The following is a 5,977-nucleotide window of genomic DNA, read 5'->3' on the forward strand; positions in this document are numbered from 1 at the left end:
GTATATTTATAAAAAAATAAACAGTTTTGAGTATACAGGGTGTCTTAAATAAGAGCAAATGCTTTCAGGGCTGGTAAAGATCTCGATAAAAGAAACACATTTTCTCTTTGCCGTTCTACAGGTATGGCCAAAATAACCGAGTTATTCAAGATCGAACATTTAAAAAAAGGTCACCGGTTTATTTCTGTATTTGCATCCTTTTTAGTACCACAACCATAGAGTAAAAACCTTAACCATAGTAATATCAGATTATACTGTGCGAAAATTTGCAGTGGACAGGCAGTTCTAAAAAGTTCACTACAATATACAGGAAAATTTAAAAGAGAGTGCAAGATTTTCAACACCTTTTTTGCGAAAAACCCTCATAGACATGTTCGTGATGTCGAAATATAAGCACTTATTTAAGACTAACTAATTTAGTCTAAAAATGGTGACATTTCAAAAACACTCTGTATAGAATATGACAGTATAATATTTTTGGAATAGGAATTTAACGGCAAAAAATATACAATTATAGTTTGAATATATGTCTGAATCACCCTGTATATCGAAAAAAAAATGTTTGAAATGTGCGCTACCATTTACCGCGTATCTTAAAAAAATGAAGCGAAAATATAGAACCAGAACGTGATATAGAGCTTTTTCGAAACGCTAGGCCACCCTGTATACAGGGTGGCCCATCGAAAACGTTCCGCAAGGCATAACGGCCAGGGTAATTTTTTTTTCAGAAAATTCAAAAACACATCAATTTTGTTTGTGAGGGGGACAACTTTTGCCCCAAAAATGATTTGCAAAATCTTCAACCTAAGCGGGGGTGTCATCCCCCAACTTTTTTCAAATAAGAAGGGGGGTCAAGTGGTACCGCAATGAAAAGGGCTTTTATTCTCTATACTTCACGCTTCATTTTTTGAAAATGGTCGAGTCATTGAGAAAATATGAAGGATTGAAATTTGAAAAAGTTTATTTAAACATTTATCAGAGTAAATGATAAGGATAAATTCCTTCGACCCATTTTGGCTGTTTTTTCTTATTATTTCAGATGTTTACGCATTTTTTCACTGCCACAAGGCTGTACGATCAGGTGCGGCAGTTGCTAGATAGCTGTTCCGTGACTTGTGCGATAAAGTTCTTCTCAATATCGTTAAACTGACCTAAAATAGAATTTTCAAAATACCTGTTCCACACGTTCAATTCTGAGGGTTTTGTGTGCACCTCGTGAAAAACTCCTCAGCCCAGTACCGACAGTTATGCCGATTAACTACACCGTTCAAAAAAGAAGCACACCTTCCCATCCGAAAAACACACATTAAATAGGAAATTATTATCATTCGCCACTCGTTCACTAATAGTTTCACAAAATTGCAAGCGACGATCAAAATCGTCTCCGTTGAGTTCTTGTACCAACTGAATTTTGGACGGGTGGAACTTGTGTTTTTTTAATATCCTTTGACACTGGTACGATTCACGCCGGCTAATTTTGCATTGGCTAATTTTCTTGTACTCGGCGTACCATCCATGGCAACTTGGCCCAATACGAATACCTCCATTTCATTTACTGGCAGGGTTTTCCATCTGGCTCTTTTATTCATATAACGGAACCAGTTTCACGAAATCTTGCTACTAACTCGCGAACAATTTTGACATAAAGGTGTTTTTCAGGATGACATTCATTGAATATCTGCGGAACTCCGATTGTTAAGAGCATTCATTATTTTTAAAATAAAGTCCGATTATTTCCACTTTTTCTGCAAGTGAGTAAACCATAATTGTTAAGTTTAACGATATTGAGAAGAACTTCAACACACAAGTCACAGAACAGCTATCTGAAGCAACTGCCGCACCTGATCGTTCAACCTGTGGCAAGTGAAAAACAAGTGTAAACATCTAGAAATAATAAGAAAAAACAGGAAATTGGTCGAAGGAATTTATCCTTATCATTTACCTGATAAATGTTTAACAACTTTCAAATTTCAATCCTCTTCATATTTTCTCAATGACTCGACCGATTTTCTAAAAACGAAGCGGGAAAGTATATAGAATAAAAGCCCATTGCGGTACCTCTTGACACCCCTTCCCATTTGAAAAGTTGGGGATGACACCCCCACTTAGAGGGTTGGAAGATTTTGCAATCATTTTGGGACAAAGCTAACCCTCACATACAAAATTGACGTGTTTTTGAATTTTCTGCAAAAAAAATTACCCTGGCCGTTATGCCTTGCGGAACGTTTTCGATGGGCCACCCTGTATATAAATACAATATAATCGAAAAAAAAAACGTCGTCATCGATGGCTATGAAATGAAGTTCGCTATAATTTTCTATTAAAAATATTAGCTAATATCATCAATGTTCATTTCCAAATCAACTAGACTCCGTTTTTTTCGATCATACGGTATATACCTTACTTAAGTAAAAATAGAAAACAAATTTCTTGCAGTAGAGGTATATAATAAAATTATATAAGGATTCTTGCCACTTAACTGCTAATATAGAAATTTAATTCTACGCTGTGTTTGTCATAATGCGGATCAACCTGCTCTCACAGAACAGATACAAATCAGAAATTTCACTGAACGTCGGTGCTTTTCAAGTGTGTTGTAAGAATTCCGTTCCTCGCGCACAGATTTCATCCTCCTGCGCGCCGCACAGCTGATCATTAGTTGATGGCTTTAAACGAGCCAGGGTCGAACTCAGATACGTGTGAATCGTGACAGGAGCGTATTTCGTTTTTTAACAGTATTTATTTGAAAAAGTAAGATTTAGTAAGTAGTGACAAAATAAATAATGTAAAATAATACGAAAAATCATGCCAATTGATTCAAAATGCTTAAAGCGTTATTTTACAAAAAAAGTGTTCATTGAATTGAGTCATTGTTTTGTATCTCGTTTTTCTAGAAATAAACATTAATATTTAATTTTCAAAGAGAATAATCACAAAAATAATCTGACAAGGTGGCTTTAGAGTAGAGGATACTGTATGATTGAGTTAACGAAACAAGCGTTGGCTTTGAAATGAAGATCGCTATCGTTTTATATATGTAAATTTATATGTAGAGTCATCGATCGTCGTTTCAGCCAACTGGACGCCGTTTTTTTTCGATCATACGGTATTATACCGTATGATCGAATAAAAACGGCCTCAGCGATGGCTATGAAATGAAGACGCTGTCATTTTATATGGGAAATGTCAATGATTGTCATTTCATATTAATGCTGACGCCGTTTTTATTCTGATCATACTGTACTTGTGTAAAGGGGCCTATGAAAAAATGCAGGATTTGCAATAAGTAATAAGGATTTTGCTGCAGCAACCTAATTTGTAGTGAATTTTTATATGGAATAAGGACTTTTAACTGCAGTTTGGGACCCTGTTTATGTAAATTTCAGGGTCCCACTATAAGCTTGACGCTGTCATGATTTTATGATTCAGCAATTTTATTTTTTTTCAATACAAACCTTCATTTGAAAATGTATAGAATATAATAAAAACAATTTGACTGAAATAAAAATAACATTTTATTTGTTATTATAAATATGTAAAATTATACATATTTTTTTTTTTTTTATTTATTATATAAATATGTTTCAAAGTATTTCTTTAAAAAATGTAAAAAAAAAAAAAAAAAAAAATAAATTGTTAATGCAAATTGTTTAAATTCGTTGGTATATCGGTATCCATGTGATTTCCTTGAGGAATTTTGTAAGCAAAGTTCAATAAAATTAGCCATTGACGAAGAGAAGTGTTCCTTACAAAAAGCTATAAAGTCTTCATTTGTAACATTTGTTTTGTCAGTCTTCAGATGAAATTCCAACTTTCTTTTCAAACTTCTAATTTGTAACCTTAATCCATGTTTTCTTGGACTATCCACACTAAGGGATGTAGGTGTCTGTTGTGAAAAATCTATACAAACAAGAAATAAAAAATATTATTTATCTATTTGAAATATTGATCTTCTCTAAATATTATAACAAACTACCAAAAAACATTTATTGAACTGGAATTCTATACCCTATATTAATATATGGAAGTAACAGATTTATACAGGGTGGCGCACCTCATCTGCCTCAGTTGATTGTATGACAACGGAAAGATGTAGAAACCTACTAGACAGAAACCTGTCGTTGGAAGGAAAGAAACTGAATTTGCCTTTAATTCTCTCTTTTATAGAAAAATCCAATATATCTACCAGTCATCGTAATATAAATCAAAGAACTACTTTATTTTCTTTGATAAAATAATAAATACTTATTAAACTATTGTAGGTAAATTAAATAAAAAATAAACTGTTATAAATTTAAATAAAGTCCATAACTAATGTCGATTTTAAAAAGAGCTACTAACTGTCACTAAAATAAATTGCCACCATGATGACACCAGCCTTTGATTGAAGCGATTGAAAAGTCGCTCTTATTCAAAATCTGAGATCTGAGCCAGATAGGTATAGGAAAGCCTAATATAGTTTGAAAGAGCATTTAAATCTGCTTCAACTTTTAAAAAAATACATAGTGTTGTGTTTGAAATAACAAAGTTTTATGTAAAGTAAATACTTAAAATAGACCAGCAATTTTGATAATTCCCCATACATTTAAGGATGCAATACATTTTTTTAGTAAAGTTTATTTCATTTCAAAGTCAGCACAAGAATTAACTCTAAAAATTAATGTACAGGATGTTGACAAACTTTGTTATTATAACATGCATATTTAAATGTATTTAAATATCTCAAAACCAACCTTTTAAAACATATTAAACCCTTTTATAATAAATACCTTATTTTATGTCCAAGAATCCCAAAGGAAATAAAATACCGTAAGTTCCATAAGAAAAATATAACTTTGGTATGGATCTTATCCTGACACCCTGTACATTTTAAAAATAATTTTTAAATTAAGTACATTGTCTTTCCACATATACCTATAAAATATTTTGTTTCTATATTCTTTACGTTTTCGTATAATCCACCTAGGCAAATGAGGTGCGCCACCCTGTATTCAGCCTTTGTGTTTATAAAAAATATTTTACTGACCTTCAGATGTAACTTCCTTGGATGTTGATGGAATAGCGATTACATCTGGTGAAGTAGATTCCGAAACAGCTGAAAACATAAAAAAAAATATTTATTGAAAATTTCACACCTGCACCCTATATCGGTATGGCAGTTCAGATTTATATTCAGCATTGTGTTTAAAAGGTAATATTTTACTCACTTTCAGATGTAACTTCCTTTGGATGTTGATGGAATAGCAATTACATCTGGTGAAGTAGATTCTAAACCGCTGAAACATAAAATAAAATGTTTTATTGAAAAACTGGAATTCCATACCCTATTGCATTGTGTTTAAAAGGTTAAAAAATAGTATTTTACTCACCTTCAGATGTAATAGGAACAGCAGGAATAGTAGTTTCAACTTCCATATAAATTGTCTACAAAAGACATTAATTTTTGAACATATCACAAACACAATTTTAAGAGGCAAAATTGAAAGCTAAATGTTATTGTCAAAAGTTTTGTTTTTCAGTAATATAGTATTTTGTCATAAAAATATTGAAAATATTACACAGAACCACCACGAACAGACTGAAACTAGATTTTCTAAATGCCTATCTATAAACTATTTTTGTTTATTTAAATGTTCGTTGGTGCAAGTGTATAAATCGATTGTGCAGATAAACAAGCAACTGATGATTTGAAAATTACAAGTAACAAAAATAATGCTTATGAACCCACCTGACATCAATAAAGTTGGAACAGCAAATTTCTTCAGACGGCTTTGAGACATTCCCGCAAACATGGTAGGTTGAAAGTGTTTTCCACAAACTCTATACCCTCTATGCAAATCTATAGGTGATTTTGCTCTAAAATCATGCCTGTTGCAGTTCTTAACCCACTCAGAACATCTAGAATTTATTAAAATATTTTTCGTTATTTAATAGATGATTGTACATAGTAATACGTAACTGAACGAAGTAATAACAA

The 5,977-nt window shown here is 32.2% G+C and overlaps 1 long non-coding RNA gene across 1 annotated transcript; it reads right to left on the reverse strand.

The window, feature by feature from the left end:
- Nucleotides 1-3,827: 3,827 nt before the first annotated feature.
- On the reverse strand, nucleotides 3,828-5,414 carry LOC115876143. Its single transcript, XR_004049108.1, has 3 exons — nucleotides 5,370-5,414; nucleotides 5,027-5,095; nucleotides 3,828-3,900 (listed from the first exon to the last, which is right to left on the reverse strand). It is a non-coding gene; the product is annotated as an uncharacterized LOC115876143 (long non-coding RNA).
- Between the last annotated feature and the right edge of the window lie 563 nt (nucleotides 5,415-5,977).

This window comes from Sitophilus oryzae, unplaced genomic scaffold (assembly GCF_002938485.1).
Source record: "Sitophilus oryzae breed Bouriz unplaced genomic scaffold, Soryzae_2.0 scaffold_140_pilon_pilon, whole genome shotgun sequence".
Classification (NCBI taxonomy): Eukaryota; Metazoa; Arthropoda; class Insecta; order Coleoptera; family Curculionidae; genus Sitophilus; species Sitophilus oryzae.